Source organism: Leptidea sinapis, chromosome 42 (assembly GCF_905404315.1).
Source record: "Leptidea sinapis chromosome 42, ilLepSina1.1, whole genome shotgun sequence".
In the NCBI taxonomy this organism is placed as follows: Eukaryota; Metazoa; Arthropoda; class Insecta; order Lepidoptera; family Pieridae; genus Leptidea; species Leptidea sinapis.
The window spans coordinates 1510727-1537962 of NC_066306.1; the positions used below are offsets into that span (position 1 = coordinate 1510727).

A 27236-nucleotide genomic window follows, 5' to 3' on the forward strand; every position below is an offset into this window, starting at 1 on the left:
GCATATAATTGGCAAATACGAGCGAAAAAAGCGCGGGGCTTACTGCAGCAATTTTACGCCGAATATATTTTTGTAAGGGAGATAACAATATAGAGCGAGGATTTTTCCACTTAAGGACTTGAGCCAGGACTGTTTCACTCCCCGTGTGGGTATTGAAATCGTAAGTACTTACAGACAATGTTTAGAAAATGAAAAACGGCTTAACGTAGAAAGTTGCCAATACTTTTATTGTTTTTCGAAATAATCTCCGTTCCTCTCTAAACATCGTCGCATTCGATGGAACCACTTAGAAAAGCAGTGGGCCCATTCTACCTTAGGGGTCTCTTCTATGGCATTTTCGTACGCTTTCACCGCATCTTCAAGGCTCGTATAGCGAACACTTCAAATTTTATCTTTAGTTCTTGGGACTAAAGAAAAGTCGCAGGGCGCCAGTTCAGGACTGCATGGCGGATGACTCAATATGTCGACACCTGCCATAGTCAAATATACAACAGTCCGTTTTGCGGAGTGCGCTGAAGGAGAATCCTGCTTCGAGGGCGCTACTGTCGAATTTTTTCTAAGACAACAGGCAAACAGCGATTGACATACCAGTCTGCAGTAACTGTCCTTCTATCTTCTAGCTCAACTGTCGCGAAATGACCTTTCCGACCAAAGAATGAGGCAATCATCTTTATTTACATTAGTTGGCCGATCCTCGAAAGGAAACACCCACTGAGCTGATTGTCTTTTGGTTTCGGGTTCGTAGCAATACATCACCTGTGACGATGTCAAATACAGCATTAGAGTCATCGCCGTTGAACTTATCTAACATTTGGCTACACCAGTCCATGCGAATGTGTTTTTGTTCGTCGGTTAAAGTATGGGGAATCCATCTCGTATAAAGCTTCCAGACGCATAAATGATCGTGTCATATTTTTGAACTTGACTCATACCAATGCCTAGGCTTGCCCGTATCTGCTGCGTATCTCTTTTTCTATCATGCGTCGCACAGCACTAATGTTATCTTCAGTAGTCGCTGTTAACCCCCTTCCCTGTCCCTTACGCAGATCATCATTGAGTTTGCTACGTCCACGCTTAAACTCGTTAAAGTAATTGTAAATAGTGGCACAAGATGGGGCTTCATTAAGAAATGCTAATCGCAGCCAATCATAGCTTTGTTGTTGAGAAAGACACATTGAAAGTCGTAATAAATCATTGACCGAAAATTTTCTCGCGTTAGCTTCATTTTAACGTGTAACAAGAGTTTTAGATTTGCCGCCAATTCACAAAAACAAATGACAATTAAATGCATTATACTAAATTAGGTTACCAAAGAGTTCTTAAATTAAAATTCAAAAAAAGATTTCATAAGCAATGTTAGAAACAAACTGGCCAGTTCTAAACATTTTCAATGCTATTTACGTAATTGCCACTTTATTGTAGATCTTTAAAAAACATGTGTAGAAGTGAAACCTTAAAAAATTTGGCTTCAAGATAAGGAGACGAATGTAAAATTTTGGAAAGATGATAATTGTAGGTTTTAGTTATGATCATAGTGATACAAAGTTTGATAATTATTTTACATTTTTTTCGTATATATTACATACATTTATTCAGATTCAGAGCGAATAAGATGCGGTGAAAGCGTACGAAAATGCCATAGACCCCTAAGGAAGAATGGGACCACTGCTTTTCTCAGTGGTTCTATCGAATAAGACGAAGTGTAGAGAGGAACAGAGATTACTTCGAAAAATAATAAAAGTATTGGCAACTTTCTGCATTAAGCCGTTTTTCATTTTCTAAACATTTTCAGTGTTACCTTGGTATTATTGAAAGGCTTTCATGAGCTATTCATTGATCGGTATACTAAGACGGTTTCATACCTGGTTACTTAAGTTACTTGCGTACACTAGGATGATGTATTAATCTTTCATGAATTTAGAAGAATTAAAGGAATTTTGGATGTTTGAGATTGACAATCTGTTTCGTTATAAGTAATACTCACCGAGGCTGACATTGTACAAATAAAATAGTTTTCAGATCTACCTCTATATACTACCACACAATACATAATAGTATACTTCATATGTACTACTAAGATCTAACCTAGGTTTATTTGAAACGTTATATTTAGGTCATGAAGTAAAGTAGCACACATCTAACTGGTAATTAAATATTCGAATAATTTTTCTTTAAAAGAAGACAACCCTAACGTCGTCAGAAGAGGTAAAAGTTACGCGACAGAGAGAGATTCTATGTAAATATAACGGTAGGTAATTAGCGGAGTGAGCCTTTTGTAGCTTTTCTATTATGTATTGTGTCCTTGAAGTAAAAGTGACATGAGGTGATCGAGTAAGCCATGAAAAGTCTCCGTACTGATTAATTTTTCAGAGAAAGTCTCCCTTTACTTCGACACTGCCTGCTCTTGCTGAAATTGAGCCCTATTTTTGCGCACACAGAATACTTGCAGTTCATCATTCATTTTTTTATCATCATTTAATCTGCTGGAAGACGTCCACTGCTGGACAAAGGCCTCTTCCAAACATGACGATCCTGCGCTGCCCTCATCTACAAGAAAGAAGAAAGACACTGGGATCACATATCACCACAAATAATTCTGTAAGATAAGATAAGATTAAGTAAGTAGAAGACTAAGTATTCTGTATTTCATTAATTACAATATAAGATAACACAAAGAGTATATTAGTTCCAAATTTTCAAAATTTGTGTCAAAAGATGCCATTGAGTGTCAAGATGCCCGTCACGCACACAAGCAACTTTACAAATAGCCAATACACACTGCAATATAAAATCGCCATAATAAAATAGCTTAATTCTTACGTAGTACGGTATCTAGTTGGAGCGCAGCGGAGACAAATCCATAATCTAAGGTTATTTGAATTAGCAGTAAGGTATGATCGCTCAATTATTGCATTCTTCTAGTAGTCCAGCATTTTATCTATCTGCGAGAATGTATATACTATAGGTATTTCTTTATATATTCTTAATATAATCTTTAATTATTTATATAAGCGATTCACTCGATTGTATGAAACGTGCAGTCATTGACAGATTGACAGATGACGGCTATAATCTTGTAGAAAAGGAGATTGCACTACGTTTTTAGCAACTGTTCGCTTTCAAACTTAGCCGGATTATATTACGTCGCCAATCGCAATACTGTAACTACTACTATTTCAAAATAGTGTCTAATAACTGCACGTTTCATACTTAACTAAATTTCAATTTTTACTTTGGCCGTCCCGTCTCTTACTACGTAGTATTTACATTCTCTTTGGTCTGAGGCACACTATTTTGAATCAGTTTTTGACGTTTAATAAGTGATTTTAAATCCTGGTATGAATATAATTTTTTGAATTTGAATTCTAGATAACGCGCACATTAATAAATCTATGGTTAGTGTTACAGTATATTGTAATCTATGGTTTTTCTTCTTTATTCACATGGTATTCCACACCATCGTTCGCAAAATGTATTCTGAGCCTAATTAACACAATTAAATAGTCTAACTTAGATTAGGGATTGTTCTCCGCTGCAATGTAAAATAACACGAACGGTATGTTACAAAATTTGAAAGATGCCATTGAGTGTCAAGATGCAACGCACACAAGCATTTAATAGTTGCCGTAATAAAATAGCTATTGTTCTTAGGTAGTACGGTATCTAGTTGGAGCGCAAACCTTGATCTAAGGCTATTTACATAAGCAGTATGGTATGATCGCTAAATTGTTGCATCGCAAAATTCCTCTAGCAGTCCAGAATTTTATCTATCAGCGAGAATGTATATACTGTCAGGTATTTCTTTATATATTCAATGTTTAGTGACTTAATCAAAAAAATCTTTGCCTGCAGCATTATTGTTGCATTATTTTGTTAAATTAATATCAGTTATGTTATAATAAACAGCCTTGTTAATATATAATGATGTCATGTTCTTTATCAAACATTGCTAAATTTGTTAATATTGTTGCCTAATTAGGCGTGAATACCTCATTAGTACATGTTTTATCCTTAATAGTTATTATCAACGGGTGTTTCCTTTGTTTAACGAATGCGTTAAGTTTTTTTTAAATTATTTAATTAACAATAAGAAGAATAATCTATGAGATCGAACAAAACGATAAATAGAATAGCTTATTGTACAAAACCATCGTACGGCCAATGTCATACGCAAGCGTCGTATTCGCGCACACCCGACCGAGCTACTTACACCGTTTACAAGTAGTGTTGTTGAGCTTCCGACGATAGCTCAACACTTTAAAGAGATCTCTCGACGCTTCTTTGACAAGGCGCCTAACCATCCCAACATACGCTCCGCTTCATCGTCTCAACTCAGTAAGACGTCCCCGGCACGTCACGGTAGACCCTGATGACGACATCATCATCGCGAATGTGACACACACACCGCCTTCGCAGGCGTAGGCGCGGTCAACCGCAGCAAACCGCTGGCACTCGTCACTCTGACGATGGCCAGGGGCCCGTAAATTAGATACAGCACACATTGTTTTGATACCCGACGGGACGTTAGTCCTCGTCCTGTAATCGTTTCACTCCACTCACACTCTCACACGGACTGACTGACGGACTGACATACACCAATTTCACAATCACAAACACACTTCACAAACAGACACACACATACATGCACACAAACATTTACACTACTTACACACATACAAACATACATACATACATTCACAAACACCTATATACACACTTACTTACATTACACAAAACATCACCACACTCGCCGGCGAGTGTGTTCTTCTCATTTTTCATTTTTCATCTTCATTTTCATTCTCTCTCCTTCCCACAAGCACACAGCCGGTCCAAGGTTTGAGTCTCCTTAGGAGACGCCCCGCGACTGTTGTAGCGTAGTCTTTGCGGCCTCCACGGCCCACGTCCTATGTCGCTGTAAAAGCCTTCAGGGCTAACAGCATAGAGGAGGTATTTAGCCAGTAGGGGGTGTCCGCTTGCGCGGACACTCGAGTCCGACTATGGGCCGCGTTTCGGGGCCTAAATACGTTAATGTATTTTTCTCCTCTCGAAAAAAAATTCCTGTTTTTGTTGTAAAATCGGTGATAAAAATAATGACAAAAATATATAATAGTGATAAGAAAATTCTTTAAATTGATACAACGACGAGATCTCATACGGTGTGGCTCCGGAGTTGACGAATTCTGTTGGCTGGTAGACGCTGATGACTGGTCTTCTACTTCTTGTGACACTAAAGGTACTAACTTGACCACCGGCCTTTTTATGATATTATTTTTAGTTTTCAATGAAACAACTCTGACTTGGTCGTCCCCACCCGGGTGTAACTCTTGCACCCGGCCGATAGCCCATTTCCCCAGAGCTAAGTTTTCATCCTTTATTAAAACAACGTCATCAATACTAATATTTTTCCCTGCAGTTTTTCATTTGGATCTTATGTGTAGCTGTTGCAAATAAACTGAAGGCAAACACTTCTAAAATTGCTTGTTAATAGACTGGACAAGTTGCCATCTCTTTGATAAACATATGGATTCAGGTTCTGTTTGAGGTTTGGTAAGTATTGGACCGCCAATCAAAAAATGAATGGGTGTTAAAACGGGATTTTCTGGGTTCTCGGTCAATGCGCAGAGTGGTCTCGAGTTCAGGCAGGCCTCAACTTGGTGTAAAAGAGTAGTAAACTCCTCGAAAGTGAGTTTCTGTTCACCAATAACTCGTTTGATATGGAACTTCAAGCTTTTTACATCAGCTTCCCACAAGCCTCCAGCATGAGGATGGGAAGGAGCATTAAAGTGCCCCTCTATTTTCATTTCTGCCATATTATCAAAAAAATCTGGTTGATAACAGCCTTTATTTCTTGATATTCCTTTTTAAGAAGCTTGCTAGCGCCTATAAAGTTGGTTCCGTTATCACTATCTAGACGTGAGACAGTACTCCACGTCGTGACCAAAATCTTCGAAACGCTCGAAATGATTACATGCTCAAATCAGATACTAACTCCAGGTGAACAGCTTTCATTGATAAACAGAAAAAAAATATCCTTTGGTTGCCCAGTGAAGTCAACACCGCTATGCGTGAAATGTCTAGAAGGAACTACTCTAGGCTATGGTGAGTCTGTCATTATTGGTTGATACTTATGCTGACTAAATCGACGACATCAAACACACCACCGTAATTCTTTCTTTACTGTAGACATTCCACTAATTATCCAATAAGTGTTTCTAATATAAGCAAGTGTAAGCCGTGCTCCACCGTGTAAAGTTGTGATATGTGCCTGATATATGATAATAGATGTAAATCTGTTATGACTATTTAATATGATAGGGTGCTTCGCCGACCAACTGATATGGGAATCCTTTAAACGACCCCAACTCTTAATAGTCCCTTTTCGTCAATAAAAGGATTCAAATTGGCTAGCTTGCTATTTTTACTAACATGACCTTTTGCACCTATACATGATAAGTCCTTGCAAAAATCTATCGATTGAATTGTTTTGATTATCATATTATAAGACTGTTTGATTTCAAGTGGTAACAAGAAATTTTATGTGTCGTATTGGTTTCGACTCCGAGCGATGAAGCGCAAAACCCATGCTATTGGTCTAACAATAAATGTTACAGAACTGTTATTATTAATTAGTTCAATTATATATTGTGTATGATCACTACATAAGGCAGGGTTCACACTGCGAGCGAAATTTTTTATTTCTTAATCAGGCTCTGCATATTAGGGTTTGGGAATTTTGTGAGAATCGAAAGTAGTAAGCCATTGTGGCCCTTCCCACCACAGACGAAAATCTGACAATTTCTTAACCGTAACCCCTCTTGTGGCGCAATCTGCTGGGTTCGATTCTGATTGTACATAATTCCAGTTTGACGATGGTATAATTTCTTTAATTTGCTGTACTCTGTTAGCAACAAATTGCTTCCATCGTGATTGCTCACCATGTACCCACCCCAAAACAATCATGGAATCAGTCCACGCGTGAACGTAAATATTTTTGCTTGGCAGAGTGCTCATAATCCATAGGTCGCTGGTTCAAATTCGGCTCGAAGGACCAAAAAAATGTAGGGGCTAATGCTTTAACCCTCCATACATTTACTATAAAATGATAAATGATAAAGTGGAACGATGAGTTATGATAAATAAAACCGTTCCTATTGAGTGATAAATTATAACTAACTTTATTTCATTAGGAAAATTAAATGCACACGTTTATAAATAGCGGCAAATGACAATGAAAAATGCTTACAACAACATTATTTGGAAAACAAACAGGTGTACTGTGAACTCGTGAAATTAATAGAATACAAAATACTTACCGACGATATGCGATCCCAGTGACTTTCTAATTTCTTTTAGTATTATTTTCAGAAAGTTTTACTACGCAACCCGGCATTTTAGTTCAATTATTAACAAACTTTAACAGAACATGAGGCACGTCAACGTCATACATTGTACGAACGTCCAAAACCTATTCAAATTAGTGTGTCTCAGACCAAAAAGGATGTAAATACTAAGTATTAAGAGGCAGGACAGCCCAAGTAAAAATTGAAATTTAGTTTAATAGGAAACGTGCAGTCATTTGAGATGAATTTGAAATGGAAGTAATAACAGTACTGCGATTGGCCACGGATTTTAATCCGGCTAAGTTTGAAAGCGAACAGTTACTTAAAACGTAGTGGATTTTGGCTACCTCCTTTTTTGACAAGATTATATATAGCCGTCATCTGTAAATGACTGCAGAGAGACTCTTAGAGATTTTCGCTAGCCTGCCTCAGACCTGAGAAGAACGGGCAAGAAGAAGGCGCAAGAAACTCAGCGGGTTCTATTTAATAAAAATAAGGATTACAATGTTATATCGTACAATAAAAATTTATAATAAGACATCCTGAGGGTGTTCGCACAATTCCCAGTCTGTGGTATCATAATGAGTTAATACTACTGATTTACCGTGGCAAATACCGGCCCTGAAATAGCTAACCTTTTTGCCTCCCACTTTTATTCAGTGTACTCTAATATAAAGACTTCTACACACAATCACCCATCACAAATACTGTCGGACACACTCATCAATTGTATTTATATAACAGAAGCAGATATTATTAAAAAAATCAAAAAAATAAATATTTTTAAAGCTAGCGGCCCTGACGATATCCACCCATTTTTCATTAATAAATGTAGTACTGTTCTCTCTTTTCCTCTGTTTCTAATTTTTAACAAATCATTACAAGATGGCATATTCCCGGAAGTATGGAAAGAAAGCAAAATAGTGCCTATATTTAAAAAGGGCGACTTATCGAAAGTAGAAAATTACCGGCCAATTGCAATACTATCTTGCCTTGCCAAGCTCTTTGAATCTCTTGTTACTCCTACCATAACTAGGCATATCAGTGCCACTATTTCAAATAACCAACACGGGTTTTTCAACGGAAGATCTGTCCAAACAAACTTAGTTTCCTACGTTTCCAATATTTGCAGTGACACAGATAAGGGCCATGAAGTACACAGTATCTATACAGATTTTAAAAGCGCATTTGACAAAGTTGACCACAATTTGCTTACACTGAAATTAAAAACCGCCGGTGTATGTGGTTCACTTCTTAACTGGCTTATATCTTATTTAGGAATGAGATCCCAAATAGTGATGTCCAACGGTTATAAGTCACATACTTACTATGCAACCTCTGGTGTGCCGCAAGGATCCCACCTTGCACCAATCTTATTCTTGTTATTTATCAACGATATTAGTTCAGTAATACTCCACTCCAAATTCTCTATATTTGCGGACGATTTGAAGCTTTATGTTACCGCATCCCCTGTCTCCTGTGCACAACTACAAGCCGATTTAAATAGAATATGGACATGGTGTTACACTAACAATATGTATTTAAATATCAGCAAGTGCTTCCTTATAAAATTTACCCGCAAAAAGAAACCATCGAATTTTGTTTACACGTTAAAAAATACAGAGATACAAGAAGTAAGTGAAATCCGTGATTTAGGTGTTCTTATCGATAATCAACTCACGTTCAATTCACACATAGACTCAGTCGTTAAAAAATCTACGCAGATGCTTGGCTTTATGAGACGCAACACCAATAAATTCCGTCGTGTAAAAACCAAAATACTACTGTTTAATGCTCTAGTACGAACCCATATTGAATACGCAAGTGTTGTTTGGAATCCTTTCTACAGTTTGCAGTCGCAACGAATTGAATCAATACAGCGGTCTTTTTCGAGACATCTAGCTTTTTCAACACCTCGAATATCTTATAGATGCCCTTATACCCAACGCCTCGACTTCTTTAAACTTCATTCACTAAAATCTCGTCGCAGCTACCTAGATTTATTATTTCTGCACAAAATAGTTAATAATAAAATAAATAATTCTGATCTTCAAGAATGCATATCCCTCTCAGTACCCTTTAAATACCCAAGACAGACGATATCCAAGATCTTTCACATTCCTTACTGCAGAACAAACATTGGACTCAACGCCCCCATCGTCAGGCTTTGTAGATTATACAACGAAGTAAATTCAAAAAATTCAGAAATCGATATTTTCAACGATAATTCAAAAAAGTTTGTAAAAATTCTCGCACATCAAGCTAACCTGTGAACTTTTTTTCCCAAGTAGTATGTACCTATATCCTCTTCATTATAAAACCATATAAATTATATCCTTACTTTATATACATTTTTGTACTTAGACATTTTTGACTGTATAAATCACACTGTTCACTGTTACCATTGAATGATGTGTTCATCTTTAATTGTTACATATATCAGAATAATTGTACCTAGCATAAGTTTATATAAATGTGTAATATATGTAATGTTGATGATCCAAATAAATAAATAAATAAATTTAATATTCAAAGTACTAAGGACAAAACTATGCCAAGCGTGTCTGTTTACGACTTGTCCATCAAAATCGGTTACAGTAACTTCGCTTACCTTTTCTACCTTACTGTATCTGTTATATACATATCTTATCTTAATATATATAAATCCAGTGTCCTGATGTTTGTTTCCAGTGAACTTCTAAACTAATGAACGGATTTTAATTGGGACTACTTCATGGAGTGCAGTTTAGTCCAATTTGAGAGGAAGGATAGTTTTTATTTCGATTTGGGACCCTTAATTATTTTTAGAATTTATTGAGGACCCAATCGATTTTGTAAAGAACGAAAAACATGCATTTTTGAATTATTTTGGTTATCTCTGGATATGAGATGGTATTTTAATCTGAGTGCAGAATTGATATCTTATCTAATCTTGTTCTTATTTAATCTTTGTAGAAATGAAATTTCGGGGTTAGAAAGTTGTCCTGTTGAAAGATTTTTGATGCGAGTATGGCGTAGTAGATAGTGGATCGTAAAATATCAGGAATTATAACTATGACTGTAAAACTTACAAGTGACAGTTGAGGTTGTCCCTAAGTGAAAACCAATACCTATCTGCACTCTTCATTTCAATATATCTGTTTATATTTATTTAAAAATCTATCATAAGATTTATGTGTTCTACATTTGAAATGGAAATGGGCTGGACAATGGACAAAGAACAAAAGACGAAAGATAGTCCAAAGTAGTAATAAACTAGTACCTTATGAATAGGAAACAAAATCGGGGCAGGCCTAATAACAGATGGAGTGTCGACAGAGTAGAAACAGCAGGAAAGATGTGGACAAGAATTGCAAGAGACAGGAACGAGTGGAAATTAATGGAGGAGGCTTTACTAACAAAATACTTTTACTTAAAATAGTGAAATATTAACTCATTATCATATCATATTACTAATAGATAGAATTTATAAGATACCTAAATGTAAAGATGTAAGGAAATGATAAAGTTCTAAATAAATAAATAACAGTACTTCTCGAGTGAATGTGTGGAACAAATGTTGATGTAATTTTTCATGACTTTTAAACGCTTACACTGTTCAAAGTCAAAGTCAAATAAACTTTATTCAATTAGGCCCAAACTAAACGCTTTTGAATCACCATTAAAGAAATTTTCTTTTTAATTACTGAATTTATATAAATATATATACTAGCTGACCCGGCAAGCGTTGTTTTGCCATATAAATTATTTTTAGAGTTAGACCGTTTTTTGGACATTGCAACATTAATTTATTTTTCTAAAATAAAATAAGTATTCTAAAATAAACGTAGCCTTAGTTACTCCTTATTACATCAGCTACCTGCCAATAAAAGTCCCGTCAAAATCGGTCCAGCCATTTCAGAGATTAGCCGGAACAAACAGACAGAGAAAAATTGTAAAAACATATTATTTTGGTGTATTTACCGTATATATATTCATATACATGTAGTAAAAACTGTTATTTTAATATTAATAACAGATACTCCAATTTTATTTATATGTATAGATATTACTGAACATATGGTAGAATGTTTGGAAAAAGTAAAGCTAGCGAGACGAACATACAAGAAACTCAACGGCCACTCTTTTCAATTGATAGAGTATTTTATAATGATTATTAATTTTATAAAAAGTAATAAAGAATAAACTGCATAATATAAATTATCGTATATTGGATGCATCAACCTTTAGAGCTGGAATTCATTGTTTGTGTAAGGATGCTTTGTGAACATGATGGTCGTAATTACTGTCATAATTAGTAATCGCATCCAACAAATACAACGATTTACTAACTATAACTGGTCGACCTGGCACCAGAAGCAGCACCCGTTCACGAGTTGTTCAGCATCGTTCCCTTCGCACATATTTGAGGGAAAGAGACGACCCGGTACACGATGCCACCGCAAGCAATGCCATTTTAGTGAGCATGAACGGTGTTGTATCATACACATGATAACTTCAAAATGGCAAAAATAATGCTCACAAAACAAGCCCACTACACGATTCTTTATGTGTATCTAAGTTCATTGAACACACTTTTTGGGGTGCCAGACTGTAACTCATCAGTTCAGTTATACCTCTTGAAAAATCTATTTGAATGAAAACAGTGGCCGTTCAGTTTCTTGCATGTTCTTCTCATGAGCTCAACTTTTTACGAACATTAGGTAAAATCAGTAATGTAAAAGAAATATTTTTAGTGACGGGAACCATTCAAAAGCGCTTAGCTTAAGCCTAATTGAATAAAGTTTATTTGACTTATTTTTTTATGTAAATAAGGGCTGAGGCGAGCAGGATGTTCCTGATGGTAATTGATACGCCCTACCCATTACAATGCAGTGCCTGATTCTTGAAATACTCAAAAATTCTGAGCGGCACTACAACTGCGCTCGTCACTTTGAAACATAAGATGTCAAGTTTCATTTGCCCAGTAATTTCACTAGCTACGGCGCCCTTCGGACCGAAACACAATAATGCTTACACATTACTGCTCCACGGCAGAAATAGGCACCGTTGTGGTACCCATAATCTAGTCGGCATCCTGTGCAAAGGAGCCTCCCACTGGTTGATTAATTAGGTAGGTAACTTTTCACTTAATGATTCTCTTAGACCTACGTTATAATTAGGGCTTGTTCTGCTGCATTGTATTAATCTCGGCAGCATTGCCCCTTGTAAGATGATCTCTTGACACGACTATATATTTTATTATTATTTTATTTTAAGACCTATTAGTGGTTCTTCTATGTTATGAGCATTCGACCTTTCGAAGTTGACACAACCTCAATGTTTAAATGATGAAATACAATTGAAATCAACGTCCAAAAATATCACCAAATAATTTATCAAGTTCAATACGAAACGAGGAAAATATAAATTGAATACTCTGTAAATATATTATTTTATATGTAGCAAATTGTAATATTCTCCCTCATTTCCATTTGTGTTGCTGACTTGGGAAGATGTCGAACGACAAAAGAATTATTTTCTTGGCGCTCTCAACACTGCTTCTCCTTGTAAGTATTAATTTATTAACATTGGTTATATTATAACATCATTATTTGATAGAATAGTGTTAGTTCTAACCATTCCATCAATTTATCTAGAATTAATATCTAAATAATAATCTATATGCGCAGAATGTAACATACTATTATAAACTCTTGCATTATTATTGAGAAGGAGAGATTCTGTGAGATAAAAATCGGAATCAATGCGTACGTGAAGTAGCATTATAAGACTATTTTTTCGAATAATTAGTTTTGTTTCAACAGTTTTTTTTTTAATTTCATGTGAACTCTTCAACCGAAGGCTTTATTACTTAAGTATTATTAGTATTTTTTAATTCTGATGAAAAATTACGGATTCTTAAATTTCACGTTTACTCTTTTCAGTTTCGCTTCGTTAAGTGGCTTAAATCAGCTCTTCGTTGACTTTTCTTTAGAACGCTGTATTGTTATTGAGAGAGAACTAGTTTTGTATTTCTTTTGTGACAACAATTTTTACTATAGTTATAAATATTCATCTTTTGTCGAAACCAACTATTGGTATAGTTATAGCTCACTAATTGTGTGTTTCAATTTATTAGAGGCAAAACCCGGGGTATTGTGAATATTTTCGTTTTGTTTTCATGATACTAGGCAATACGAATAATTGTCGAACTCTTAGAACGCCGCATTCCTCATACACATTGTCTGTAGAGTATGGTCGTGGCTTCCTGCACATGACTTTGAGAAAGGCTCGTTGAGCTCTCTCTAATATTGTTAGATGCTATTTTGCAGCTCCTGCTGAACCTGAACCATACATAATAACTGATTGACATAGCGCAATTCAAATTGATTTCAGAAGTTGGCAATCAGCTCATTTCCTGAGTAGGTTTATGATAGTCATAAGTTTTCTAACTCTTGCAGATAATGTGCGGCAAGTAGATGAGTTTTTTACAATTAAATTTGAAAACAAAATTTGTGAACGATGTGGGACTCGAACCCGCGTCTGTTTGAACTGACACTGGTGAGCGCCGGACCTGAGCTAAATTGCCATCCTCTATTTATGACGCCCAGCTCCTTCGAAGCCAATTTGACTGTGCCCTATAGATGACCGCGGAATTGGCAATCGCTCGAGTATCGGTATAATATGTACTTACTCAAACATTGATCTACAAACAAAGGCTCATACATGTTTTTTATGACAATAAGAGATGAGCAGAACGTACAGCTGATAGTTATTGATCCGCCTTGCACATTACAATGAAGGATTCCTGAAAAAGCCAAAAAATCTGTGCGGCACCACAATTGCGCTCGTCACCTTGAGACATAAGATGTTAAGTCAAGAGCAGGCTGTAAAGTACATCCTGTAGATGAAGCCACAGCCTGAGAGATGAACAAAGCATACAAGATTTTATGACGACACGTCACTCAAACGGTTGGCTCAGTTGGCAGAGCACTTGCACGGAACGCCAGAGGTCGTGGGTGCGAGTCTCGCTTCGTTCATATAATTTTGTTTTCAAAATTTTTTGTGTATTAATACTAGAAGTGAGTGTTATCACTTTAAAAACATAACAAATGAATACTTAGGTACATATTTTAAAGAAATACGAATTAATTATTTATACATACTTACATTTTATTATTTTGACATATTTATTTTGTTATATAATACTTACATTTGAAGTGAATACCAGATGGAGGATCCTTTGCACAGAATGCCAGCTAGATTATGGGTACCACAACGGCGCCTATTTCTGCGGTGAAGCTGTAATGTGTAAAAATTATTGTGTTTCGGCCTGAAGGGCGCCGTAGCTAGTGAAATTACTGGGCAAATGAGAATTAACATCTTATGTCTCAAGGTGACGAGCGCAATTGTAGTGCGGCTCAGAATTTTTGGGATTTTCAAGAATCCTGAACGGCACTGCATTGTAATGGGCAGGGCGTATCAATTACCATCAGCTGAACGTCCTGCTCGTCTCGTCCCTTATTTTCAGAAAAAAAAAGTTCATTTCGTGTCAGCTAGTGTTTTTGTATAACTGAATTATTTACAGAAACAGGGAAGCTGCGCTGAAGGGGGCACTACCGCGGCACCGCCACAACAAACATCCTCGACGGCGTAAGTAGAACTACATACATTTTATACATTAGGCTTAAATAATTTATACGTCTAGATAGATTCTCTTGCTGATAGAAAACCGATGAAAACAGGCCAGGAATATTACATCAGTGTGCGTGTCAAGCTACGTCTACACTCGCGACTTGTATGTCACTTGGTGTTAGTGTGCGTGCATTGCTCAAAATTGAGGTTAACTATCAACCTTAATTTTCCTTTGCTGTCACAGTCTACAATTAATTTCGACATTCAATATAGTGCAAATGACTAGCTCATTTACACTATATCTACACATATAGGTTTCAGATTATATTTATAAATACAAGAATTACTCGTATAAAGATATAAGATATATAAACAGTATTGTGGACTTATTAAGTACACCAAAATTAGTTATGATATTTGTGTGGTAGAGGCTATTAACGTATAAATTACTTTCTCATTGATACCACAAATTGGAAATGGGGTGAGCGACCCCAGGTCATTTAATTTATAAATTTTATTGAACCTAAATTTTCAAAATAAAAGGGGTTTTGGTTTGAAATTGCCATTTTAGCATAATATCTAATATGGATTATTAAACTTAACTTCCTTTAAAATAATGTGTGTAATTTAAAAACGTTATTAGAGCCATATATATTTATTTATTTTATGGGCCATGTACCCTGAAATAAAGGAATTATTATTATTATGTTATATTATGCATACGATTGCGAATGTATAGTCTTGCCATAAATACTGAAACAAAGACAAAAAAAAATCTATTGCAAATAACATTTAATCCCTTTACAGTGGGTTAGTTTACATAAATATAAAACAATTTAAAATATAAAAATATTATTCGAAGTGGTCTCTATTGGCTGCAAAACAGTCCTTTTGAGGCCAGTTATCAATAGAAGCACGCACTCTTTCCATGGGAAAATTCTTCACTGCCAATAGTACGGATTGTTTTAGGGACTCAAAAATATCATTGCGTTTAGAGCAAGACGTACTCCCTAAAATTGACTATAAATCATAATCCAGCGGATAAAATCGGGACTAGACGACGACCAGTCTTCAGCTCTGATGAAGTCCGAAACGTTCGTTTCCAACCAAGTCTGCGTAGACCGAGCTTTATGACCCGGTGCTGAGTCTTGCTGGAAGGACCATTCTTGGTTATTGAACATGGTGTTGTTAAGGAGCTTAACTACCTTCTTAAGAATGGTCTCTTGATACGCTTGTGTCGATGTTTTGATACCTTTTTCACAAAAGTATGGCTCAGTCACTGCTTCATAGCTAATAATACCCACCAAACCATCACTGAATCCTGATAGTGCCCACGCTCTGCCGACTAATTGGGAAGCTTCCTTAGAGCTAGGCATAAATACGGTCATTTTGTTCTTATCCGTAAACAATATTTTTCTCTGACCTCCCTTTGTAGTACCGTACCACTTCAGTAGTTCTTTCGATATTACCACCCTATTTTTTTTAAATTTTCAGGTAAGAAATGACCAAAACGTCTCTTAAAGGCTGCAAGTCCTAAGTCGTCTTTTAAAATACGCGACATGGTTCTAGGATTTCTTCGAATTCTTTCCTTACTGCTTTGACCACCTTTTCCGTACGAACACTACTTGGACGGCTAGAAGTTTTTCTGTCACTAACAGAGGAGGTCTCCATTGTACCTATTAATAGCTCGGTACACAATCATTTTACTAATACCAAGCGTATGGAGAGTTTTTAAAATTGCATTTGGCTACATACCTACTTACCTACCTATCACCCGCCTCCATTTTAATATCGCAAAATAATCTAGAATGTATTAGCGCCAAAATGAGAAAACTCAATGAACAATCATAAAAATGACAGATTCCAAATTCAAATGTAATGTTTTGTTAATTTTTAATCATTGTAACAGTATTTATGGCCAGACTTAGTATACAGCTAGGATCATTAATTTAAGTACATAGGTTATTGAGTCTTTGAAAAAGTCTGTACTCTATGGCCTTAAAAAGGATTTTTAGCGTATTATAATGCCGCCAAAATCACAGTTATTTGGTGCCACAGACAACTAAATTTAGGTTCAGTATGGTTGGTTCATAGAAATATTAGTATCCACCCCTGCTCTGTGGTATTACGTAGTACAACATAGGTACTCTGTAATTAAATACATAATATTTTGATGTTTATATCATTTGACCATACATTTTAATGTCAACTTAAAAAAAAAACTTGTTAATAAAATTTGCCAAGATTCTGATAGGTATATTTTGTAATTTTCAATATTTCCGCGTTAGCCACGCTCGCGTTTTTTGACCCTCATTATACAACTGTTGAATAAAATACTATTTTAATATCACTTTGCAGACTGCAAAATGTATATGTCTTATAAGCACTAAAGCTGTCAAAACTGATTTAAAAGATTCTAAAAAAACGTCAGTACGATACTGGTTTCCATTTTCAAATATACTTTAATAACACACACGCTAACATGAAATAGGTCTGTAATCCCCGTAAATTCTAAATTATATGCGGGTGTCTGTATAAATCAAATCAAATCAAAATCACTTTATTTATGCAGGTCAAGGAAATGACACTTAAGAATGTATAGTTTCCTTTTTTTTTTGATTTACCACCACTTCGCAAAAGGTTGAGCTTAATGAGAAGAAGTGGCAAGAAACTCATTGCCACTCTTTCAAATCAACATTTACAGCTTCATCGATTTACAAATCATTTGACCTACAATATCTAATATATAAAATTCTCGTGTCGCGGTGTTTGTAGTTAAACTCCTCCGAAACGGCTTGACCGATTCCCATGTAATTTTGTGTGCATATTGGGTAGGTCAGAGAATCTAACAACATCTATTTTTCAACATTTATGTTAAGGGTAGTCCATCCTTAAATTTTATTTTTTATTTTTTTGACATTTTTTTAAATTTTATTTTGTTATGATTAAGCATTAAAAAATAGATACAACTTCAAATCTTCGCCCTTCTACGACAACAAACAATCTACAACTATTTGTATCGCGATTTTTATATTATTCTGTTCCATCCACAAATCCGCTATAGGGTTGCAAGATGGCAATCGAATACAATAATTGTAGTTCGATAGATTTGGTAGGTCTGAGAATTGGTTGCATCTACTTTTTATACCCCAAAAAATTTTAATTACTTTATATGGCACTACAACGTTTGCTGGGTCAGCTAGTAATACGAGGGCTGCACTAAAAGTATCGGGAATCAAGGAAGTGACACAACATTACTATTTTAAAATGTATTTATTGCTTTTCAAAGTATTATCCGCGAAATTTTACACATTTTTCCAAACGATGGAACCAATCATTGAAGCAACCATTCCATTCGGAAGTTGGGGTCTCCAAAATGGCCGTTTTGTAGGCGTCCACAGCTTCTTCAGTTGATGAAAATCTCTCACCACGCAATTTATTCTTTATTTTAGGGAAAGTATAGAAATCATTAGGGCTTAGGTCGGGGCTGTACGGCGGATTGTCTAATAATTCTGTTTTCTTTCTCTAAAAACTCTTTTGTTCTGTGCGCGGTGTGAGAACTCGCATTGTCGTGATGGAGGATGATGCGGCGGTTGCAGTTCTCTTTACGGAGTTCAGAAACGACCTGTGGCAAACAAATGCTAGCATACCATTCTGCATTAACCGTTCTTTGTCCCTCATGAGGAATAGTCGCAACATGGCCGGTTTTGGAGACAAACGTGGCCACCATTTTTCTTGCAACACGCCGTGAACGAACAATTTTTGTTGGCTTTAACTCATTTTCGAACACCCAAACTCGTGACTGGTTTTTTGTTTCGGGTTCGTACGCGTATATCCAGGTTTCGTCACCTGATATGATTCTTCTTCAGAATCTTTTTTTAAATAAAAAAATGGTATTCGATTTTTAAAACCAAGGAGTTTCCATTAAAAAAATTTTTAATATGACAGGAACAGTGGAAATATTCCATTCCCGATACTTTTAGTGCAGCCCTCGTATGATAATAATGACGCAACAAAAATACACAAACGTCGAATACTTAAAAGTAATGTCTTACACGAGTAAGAAGTAAATGTAAATTAATACGTAAAAACTAATTATTTATACAGTACATGCATCAATCCGCACACACACTTAACAAATAAAGGTATTCTGTGAGTATTCTGTAAGCGTTTGTAAAAACTTAAATTTTAAAAACATGAAGCAGAGTGTCTGGTAACAGGATCATTTTGCCACCACAAGTCACGCCCGTTCACCAGCATGACGCATGGGCCAGCGATCGCCTCCCTCGACCATATTTTATGGAACGACCCTTCCCACGTCACCGCCACAAGCATATTTTTTTATAATATTGACACACTTTTAAACAAATTATCTTACCCCAAACTAAAAAAAAACTTAATACAGTATACTTACTTACACATACATAAATACATATAAACATCCATGACTCAGAAAGAAACATCCATATTCATCATATAAATGACTGCACCTACCGGGATTCGAACCCGGGACCTCTAGCTTAGTAGTCAGGATCACTAACCATTCGGCTATATGGGTCTGGGGCTATATTGGGATTTGTAGGAATTTAATACATACAAAAAATCTTGTTTTATTTATAGGACGACAACGGAAGCATCACAAAGTTCGACAGAACCGGCGAATACACAAACTACATTAAAAGCGACTTCTATCAAGCCAACGACATCAAGTGGAGCCAGCACTACAGTCTCGGAGCATGCTAGTACAAATAGACCCACAGTATCGACTCCTATAGTTAGTCAGTCAGTCCCGACAACCTCAGGGCAAACAGCTGCAACTGAATTAAAACCGACAACCCCAGTGCAAACTAGTACAAAGAAAAACCCGGAACCGACATCTGAAAATCCACCTATGACTACAGAGCCTCACCAAGAAGTTTCAGAGTCTGGTGAAGCACAAATGTATGTAATTCTATAATTGATAAATTAATTAATGGGCAAATGAGACTAAATATCTTATGTCTCAAGGTGATTGTGGTGCCTTTGAGAATTTTTGGGTTTTTCAAGAATCCTGAGTGGTACTTCATTGTAAGGGGCAGGGCGGATCAATAACTATCAGCTGTACGTCCTGCTCATCTATTATTGTCATAAAAAAACATGTATGACCCTTTGTTTGTAGATCAATGTTTGAGTAAGTACACACTATACCGTTATTAATGCTTCGCTTAGCAATCTCGAAATCTCGAGTGATTGTCAATTCCGCGGTCATCTGGAGGGCAAAGCCAAATTGGCTTCGAAGGAGATGGGTGTCATTTTTTTTAATGAAAATAAGAGACGTCTCTTCTTATCTTCATTAAGCAGGACGATCAGTTGATGGTAATTGATACGCTCTGCCCATTACAATGCAGTGCTGCTCAGGATTATTGAAAAACCCAAAAATTCTGAGCGGCACTACACCTGCGCTCGTCACCTTGAGACTTAAGTTGTCAAGTCTCTTTGGCCAATTATTTCACTAGCTACGGCGCCTTTCAGAACGAAACACAGTATTGCTTACACATTACTGCATCACGGCATAAATAGAGTACGGCAATACTTCAAGCCAAACCACATTCTAGCGCTCTACAGCGCAGTGCCGGCCACATAGTTAGTATTGCTGTGATCTCTGGTCTGTCGCACCCCAGTATGAGTTCTAACAGTCGCGGTTTCGAGTCCCGCATCGTCCATAAATTTTGTTTTCAAATTTAATTTGTGTAGAAAAAACTCACTTGCCGCACATAATATTATGATTATCTGCAAGAGTTAGAAAACTCATGAGTATCAAAAAAACTTCCTAGGAAATCAGCTGATTGCCAACCAATAAATCAATTTAAATTGCGCTATGTCAATCAATCATTATGTATTGCATAACAGTTTGGGCTGGAGCTGCAAAATAGCATCTAACAATATTAGAGAGAGCTCAACGAGCCTTTCTCAAAGTCATGTGCAGGAAGCCACCACGATACCATACAGAAAATTTGTATAAAGAGTTCGACAATTATTCATATTGGCTGGAGTCATGATGGAGTACAAAAATGTTAACAATGCTCCGGGTTTTGCCACTAATAAATTGAAACGCACATTTAATATAACATGCCTAAGAGTTAATACAATGTTTTCGGAACGAATGGCATGATAAGTATCTAAATGCCTTCAATTATTATAAATGTGAATGTGATTTGTTTGTTGCGCTTTTACGCTGGAGCTACTGAACCGATTTTGATGACATTCGGTACAGCGATAAAATAGAGCTTGGGAATGAACATTGGATACATTTTATCCCGGAAAAATCCAGAGTTCCCGTGGGATTTGTGAAAAACTGAAATTCACGTCGGTGAGCTATAACTATACCAATAGTTGGTTAAGTTTGCCTTTACAATCTTCCTCGAGATAAGATTCGTATAATACGTTGAACGGGAGCAAAAACAGGAAGCCGGACTGGAATAGGACATGAGATAATCATCAATTGCAAACTTGTTTATTATTTTTGAAAACCCTTTATCTACGCGGACAAAGGCGCAAGCATCAGCTACATAATTTTATACATAAACATGTCGATATATATTATATATAAGGCATAAGTACAAAATAAAAATGAAAATCAGTAATACACAAATAAAATTTGAAAACAAAATTTTATGAATGATGCGGGACTCGAACCCTCGAAACCTCTCGCGTTCCGTGCGAGTTTTCTTTCAACTGAGCTAACCGATCGAGTGACGTATCGTCGTAAAATCTTGTATGCTTTGTTCAACTCTCAGGTTGTGGTTTCATCTACAGGATCTACTTTTTACAGTTGATAACCTGCTCGACCCCAATATTTGCATATTAGGAAATTGACTTGAGAGGTCGCTCTTGCAAATCTAAACAATTTATTATTTTATTTAAAGTGATAACCCTCACTTCTGGAATTAATTAGACAAATTAGATTTATAATAGTAATTTTGTTTAATATTTTATTAAAAAAATATATTTTTGTTTTTCAGAACATCATCAGCTTCCATGGCATCCAGCGGAAAGACCTTAATGGCCGTAGTTGTTTTTAGTTTTATTATTGTATCGAGATTCGTTTAACTTTGTTGTACGCAAATTATATAAGTCTAGCTCGTAGAATAATTATTAATACAGTCTTAATACAGTCAATGTCTATTTTATTTAAGTTTGATTCATTAAATATTCTACATGTTTTCAATGATAAACATTGAATCTATCAGTTTCTTTTCTTCACAGAAAAGCTATTGTAGCGTCATACGGAACTATATATCAATAAAATGTTTACTTTAATTATTTGGTATACAGTGTGTTTTTTTCCATAAATACTCTATTTGATTAAAAAGAGTGGCCGTTGAGTTTCTTCTATGTTCTTCTCACGAGTTCAACTTTTTTTGAACATATTCAGTAATTTAAAAGAAATATTTATAGTGTGACTATTCAAAACCGCTTACTTTCAGCCGAAATGAATAAAGTTTATTTGACTTTGACTTTTGACATACTGGAACAGTATGGGGCAATCCTAATACAGAAGACATATAATATATGCCTAGGCTTGCTATAAATACTGAAACAAAGAAAATAAAATTTCTATTGCAGATAACATTTATTATTTTTACAGTGTGTAAGTTTAATACATAAATATAAAACAATTTAAAATATAAAAAGCTTATTCAAATTGGTCTCCATTGACTGCAATACAGTCTTTTAAACGTTGAGGTTTATCAATAGAAGCACGCACTCTTTCCATGGGAAAATTCTTCACTGCCAATCGTGCGGATCGTTTTAGGGACTCCAAATTATCATTTAATATCGCAAAATATTGTACAATGTATGGGCGGCAAAATGAGAAAACTCAATGAACAATCATATAAAAATGACAGATTCTAAATTCAAATGTAATGCCTGCCAAACCTGCCCACTGCCACTTCAGTTTTGCAACAATCTGGGTTACATCAGTGACTTTCGTTCTCCTACGGATCTCCTCATTTCTGATTCGATCTCACAGGGAAACTCCGAGCATAGCCCTCTCTATTGCCCTCTGAGCGACAATAAGCTTCCTCATAAGGCCCATAGTCGACCACGTCTGCGTTCCGTATGTCATCACTGGCAACACACACTGGTTTAAAACCTTCGTCTTCAGACACTGTGTTATTTTGGACGAGAAGACGGAGCTTCCCGATCGCTGCGTATCCAAGTTGGATTCGACGAGTGACCTCTTTCCTGTAATTGGACCTGCCCAACTGGATTATTTATCCAAGGTAGACGTATATACGTGAATCATCTAAATATTCCAGTATCTAGAATATTATTCAGTTTGAATTCAATGGCGATGACATAGAGTGCTAAATTCAAATAATGTTCGATGTCACTTTATCATTGTTTTTTAAACAGGATATTTCCAGCCTCATCCTACGCATGATAACATGAATAGGGTAACCATTTATTATACAAGATTATTATGTATTGCATACATACATTGCTGTGAAGATCGTACATAATGTTAAATATGACCTTCTGTATGTTTTTGTGCCATTAATGTTATGTTAAAAAGCATAACAATTAAATACAACTAAAACATTTAAACCACCTAATGGTAAGAATTTATACGGGAGTGTAGTATTTCAACGGAAGAACCTAAAACACAAAGAAACTGCTATATTTCTCAGTTTTGTCGTCTCCTGTAATCTCCAAATTACAATAGGGCCCTCACATTGAAGTATTGGGTAATAGTTTCAAGGTGCACTACACATATAACCTTAATCCTTGGTTTTTATTTTTGACTAGCTGACCCGGCGAACATTGTTCCGCCTTAGAGGCAATAAATGAGCAGATTTTGGATTTAATTAATTTCAATATTTTAATAGGATAATAAATATAAGGAAATAAAAAAATCAAGTTCGTTAATGATTCTTTATTGGCTGTGTATTTTGGTGCTTGGGTTGCACTCTTTAGTGAAGCACCTTGTGATAGACGACATTTACCGTTTTATTATCATGTGCAAATAACGCAGATGGTCTACCATCGCGTGAACATGCCACTTATAATTAATTCAACATGGGAAATGGATTCTAGATTCAGACCACAAACTTTCAAGGACTGGGCTTAAGATTTGAATGGCCAGGGCGAATGCGAGACGGATCGGAAAGGAAAGAGTTGCGGGCTAACTTGACATGCAAAATGTTCATGAAGTAGTTGCTGCAGATCTTGAAGAATTGCTATTATCATGGCTGCGTTGATCTCTTGACATCGATCAAGTTATTCCTCCATGTTGTCCATGAAGCATAATTGTAAAAATTTATGCTGTGCATCTTCGAGAGGTTGCAATGATCCAATCCGATGGTGAATCTGTCTTTATATCTACAATATCAAAAGCAAAGTCCGTGTTACTCATTTATAAACACTTTTTTTAGAATTATCATACATAATACACAGGAATAAGTATAGTAAGTATGTTATTCTTCTACTGTATTGTGTGCAAGTATATAAATAAATAAATACCTTGAATGTCCTCGTTCTTAGATAATGTCTGCCCCAAATGGGGTCATTTGGAAACAATCATTGTATTTTGGAGTGTTAGCTAGAAAATGTCGTGATTCGGTAGTTTCCCACTCTCAAACAGTAATAAGTACTGCAACCGTATCGAAATGCTCCTTGATTCAAATCAGTACTTCATAAATTTCTTCTTGTGCGTCGAAAATTATCTAGTTGTTGATCTCTGAGGTTTTACTGGACGATTTCTTATTGCCAGCCGATCCGTTTTACAGGCTGCCACGCATTGCTCTTGTGATTCATAGCACTAAGTCGATCCATACTAACGCGGTTCTTTTCACCTGCAATTTCTTGTTCTTCTTCAGTCCTTTCATTTGCAATGTTTCGAATCCTAGTTGCATTACGTCTTTGTCGGGAATAATTTGATGGCCTTGGTCGTGCCATTGTTAATGATAATATCGGCACAATAAGCTTATTAGCTTATTCTCGAAACTCGAAACAAACACACCAACCATTCAACTTGAATAACATGACGTGCACTATCAGTTGTATTTTATTACTGAAACGTGAAACTAACAAAAAATTTCATCGAATTCTTTCTATTCTCGAGATGTCATCAAAATATCAATATATACAAAATGTATCAGAAAATATTTTTTTTTTATAATAATATTTTTTCGTAATTTTTTTGATATTTTATAACTTATTATCCTATTCCGGACTAAGAGAAATCCAAAAAATCTGACAACAGAAAAATTGGTCTAGCCATTCTTGAGTTATAAACGGTGTAACTAACACGGCTTTGTTTTTTAAATATATAGATTGAAGAGTTAAGAATTAAGCAAATTGACTGTTGCCTTTTAATAATATATTCTTGGTACTTAATCTGTTGACAGTCAAAGTACATAATATATATTATACAAGCTGACCCAGCAAACGTCGTATTGCCCTATAACATATTAAAAAAAATCAATTATTAAAATTTTGATGTGACCGATTCTCAGACCTACCAAATATATAGTACTACAATTATTGTATTCGATTGCCATCTTGCAACCCTATATCGGTTTGGTGGATGGAACAGAATAATATAAAAATCGTGAAAAAAAAAATAGTTGTGGATCGTAGAAGGGCGAAAATTTAAATTTGTATGTATTCTTCATTGCTGAATCATAATAAAATAACAATAAAAAAAATTGTCAAAAAATTAAAAAAAAAACTTGGGGTGGACTACCCTTAACATTTAGGGGGATGAAAAATAAATATTAGTCGATTCTCACCTACAGAATATGCATATAAAATTTGGTAAAAACCAGTAAAGCCGTTTCGGAGGAGTAAGCTAATATTGTGACACGAGAAAATTTAAATTAGCAAATTTAAATAATTTTTACAATTGGTACAAATATAAACTTGTTGTAATACTCGAATTAGTCTAGTTAGTAAGCCTTTTGTTGGGCGAACCCTTATATACTTTTTGAACAGGATTCCATCTGCCCCGTATTAATTTTTTTTTAAAAAACTATTTGAACCAGCACTAATTTTGAAAGCGTCCTTGTTGCAGGCTTTATATCATGGAATGTAAATCAAATAACTCTATTTTTTGGTCCGCACCATAATATCGCGCACACGGTTGATTATTGTCGTCTTCATAACTATTCAAATACTTCTCCAAATGATGTAGTCTAAAAGAAAAAATCTGCTTTAAATACCAGATTCGATAAAAGCATTTATTTGATACAAGGATCAATTTGTTACTACCAAATGTCCGTTAAAAATAAATAAATCAGTTTTATTGTATTTATGGTTCAGTATTTTGGCGACAATGTTGTAAGACATGATAAAAGATAGATATACTACTAATAGCTCGCAGATGGTCGAATTTCTTCCTTTTTTTTATATAAGGAACAAACAGTTTCATACAACTATCTCAATAACTATGAGTTAATATAAACCTTTAGTTCCCTGTGTTATATACAGGTTATGGCGCATTTATATACATAAAGTTTACGTGTAAGAAGGTGAATTTTATAAAGTATATAAAATATGTATAGATACTATAATATCTTATAGGAAAGTATGTAACTTATTTAAATTTATCACTTTTGTTTTTGATTTTAAGGTATCTTTTTAATTTATTTATGGAGTTACAAAATATATCAATATGATTAAAGGAGTTATTATAAAGTCGACAGGCACGTCTTATGAAACTTTTGTGGGTAAAACAAGTTCTACTGATCGGAATTGAGAATAAAAGTTTTTCTCTACTGTTACGTTCACACATACGAGGTATCCTAAATGTAATCTTCTGTAATAACGCAGGGGCGTCAATAACATAACTTATGATTTTATATAATATGGTTATATCGAATTTGTCACGACGGTATGATAGAGATTCTATTTTATGTTTGTCTAATGATAATTCTTCCTACTTACTTGACACTTATCGTTATATTTTCAATAATTCACACTATATATTGAAGTATTGGGGAATTCGCTTAGTTCTACAGCATATGCGGTTAAAAAAATTTGACAGTTAGCTGACATAGATACGGCGCGACGTTAATTTTAGTTATTTTCATAGTATTATGTCCTAAGCTATGGACAGTGCAGCCGATATAAATACCATATTTGTGCTGCAGAAGTGGGCTATTTACTCTATTTATAATCTAGATCCTAAAGAATCATTGATAGAAAAATTGAAACAACATTTTGACTGTTGCCTCTCAATATATTCTTCATAAAGTTCTATATGTTCATAAGCACATTAAGGAATTTGCTAGA

The 27236-nt window shown here is 35.4% G+C and overlaps 1 long non-coding RNA gene across 1 annotated transcript; it reads left to right on the forward strand.

The window, feature by feature from the left end:
* The first annotated feature begins 12784 nt into the window (after positions 1–12784).
* LOC126976704 (uncharacterized) lies at positions 12785–22115 on the forward strand. Its single transcript, XR_007731960.1, has 4 exons — positions 12785–12889; positions 14911–14975; positions 19578–19898; positions 21959–22115. It is a non-coding gene; the product is annotated as an uncharacterized LOC126976704 (long non-coding RNA).
* The last annotated feature ends 5121 nt before the right edge of the window (positions 22116–27236 follow it).